This window comes from Rhinopithecus bieti, unplaced genomic scaffold (genome assembly GCF_001698545.2).
Source record: "Rhinopithecus bieti isolate Rb0 unplaced genomic scaffold, ASM169854v2 scaffold_51762, whole genome shotgun sequence".
NCBI classification, from domain to species: domain Eukaryota; kingdom Metazoa; phylum Chordata; class Mammalia; order Primates; family Cercopithecidae; genus Rhinopithecus; species Rhinopithecus bieti.
In genome coordinates, this window is record NW_016820175.1 from 39,423 (window position 1) to 41,246 (window position 1,824).

Genomic DNA, 1,824 nt, shown 5'->3' on the forward strand with positions numbered 1-1,824 from the left:
AGGTGACTGTCTTCCTTTGAAAAAAATATTTTTATCTCTTCAGATTCCTTTTAAGCTCTTCAACTGGCTTTATTTTTTGCATATCAAATGTATTGAGTTTATTATTTTTGATAAATTTAATTAATATATTGATTTTCAGTATCAGAAAATAAAATATCCTATAAATTGCTACGTCAAAGACCTGCCTCTAGATGACAAACACACTCTGCAATAAACAAAAAAGAGCACCACGATCTTAGAAGCACTGAGCAGGTAAGAGTGCTAGTGTCCCATTAGGAACAAGGAGCCTCTAAAACTAGAATGACATCTCATGTGTGACCAGGAGCACTTGGGTTGAGCTGCCAGTGTACTGAGTTGTGGAGAATCTTCTCTGTGTTCTGTGCTGTGAGACTGGAAGTCCAGCCTTTCTCTTTCCACTTCCTTGGCTGTGTCCATCTGCTGGGGACTGAACTGTGCCTCACAAATTCAAGTTGAAGCCCTAATCCTCAATGTGGCTGTAGGCATTAGGCCCTATAAGAAGGCAATTGAGGTTATAAAGGTAGGGCCTGGTCCAATAGGATTAGTGTTTTGATAACCAGGGAGCTCTCCTTTTTCCTCTCGCTCTCGCTAACCCCTGCTCTCTATGGAAAAGCCAGGGTGAAAAAGTGGCATCTGCAAACCAGCAAGAAGGTCCTTACTAGAAGGTGAACCCACTGGACTTTGATTTAGGACTTTCCAGCCACCAGAAACATGAAAATAAATGTCTATGGTTTAGTCCATCCAGCCTGGAGTACTTCGGTGTGGCAGTGTGAGAAGACCTACCCACTGTCCCCATCTCGTATAAGCAGGATCAGCCTCAGGAGGCCCTCATGGACATGGGGCCTAGCTTTGCTCCTCTTTCTGATTTGTTCTGACTCTCTCGTGAGTAGAAAGGACTCAGCTTCATCCTCAGGATTTTTTGCATTAAACACAAATATTTCTTTGATCACAAAAGTCGTTTCTTTTTCTTTTTCTTTTTTTTTTGCCTTCCTGATTAGAATTTATTCAAACTGAATCAACCACTTGGAATTAATATTTGAGGGTGTTCACATTTGTTCCTCATGTGTACATGACAGTTGAGATGTCATGTGGACCCATCTCCAGGGTCTGAGTAAAGACCCTGGGCCCTCCTTGTGTCCCAGGAGAGAGTATCACTGTCACCTGCAGAGCCAGCCAGAGTCTTAACAACAGCCTAACCTGTCTCCATCAGAACTCAGGTCCAGCTCTGATCTCCTGCTGCCTCCAGCTGCTCACTGAACACAATGCCTTCCTGATCAGGGGTGATGGGCCTAGACAGAGATCACATCAGCAGCCGAGCTGCCAGCGTGGCATCTCATTGTGAACAGGGTCCTGGTAGCCACATGAGCCACGAGAGCTGGGCAGAGAGATTCCACATGGCTCTAGACAGAGGAGAGGCTGTGAATGGACTGTGGAGTGCTTTAGTTCTGTGCCCACTCAGTCACTGAGCCTCAGGTGCTGCTCTGTCTGATGGCAGCATCCAAGGAAGGACCTGCCTACTCTGAGCTCTGGGGACAGAGCTTCTCTCCACTTGAGGCTCAGACCTACTGCCCATCTCCCTGGCAGCTGCTGCTTTATGTTTCCCAGACTGCCCTTGGGTCACTCAGAGTCCTCCGCAATGGGCAAGTCATTGCTCGGCCCAGCAGAGACATGGGGGAGGTTCTTGAGCTCCCTGACCCTCGTTTTTTTCCCCTCTAGTGGGGAAGAAGCCGTGGGGTGATGCACCATTGCTAGTGTTAAATGTTCATGCTCACTTTGTCAAATTTAAAATCATACCTTACATCAATA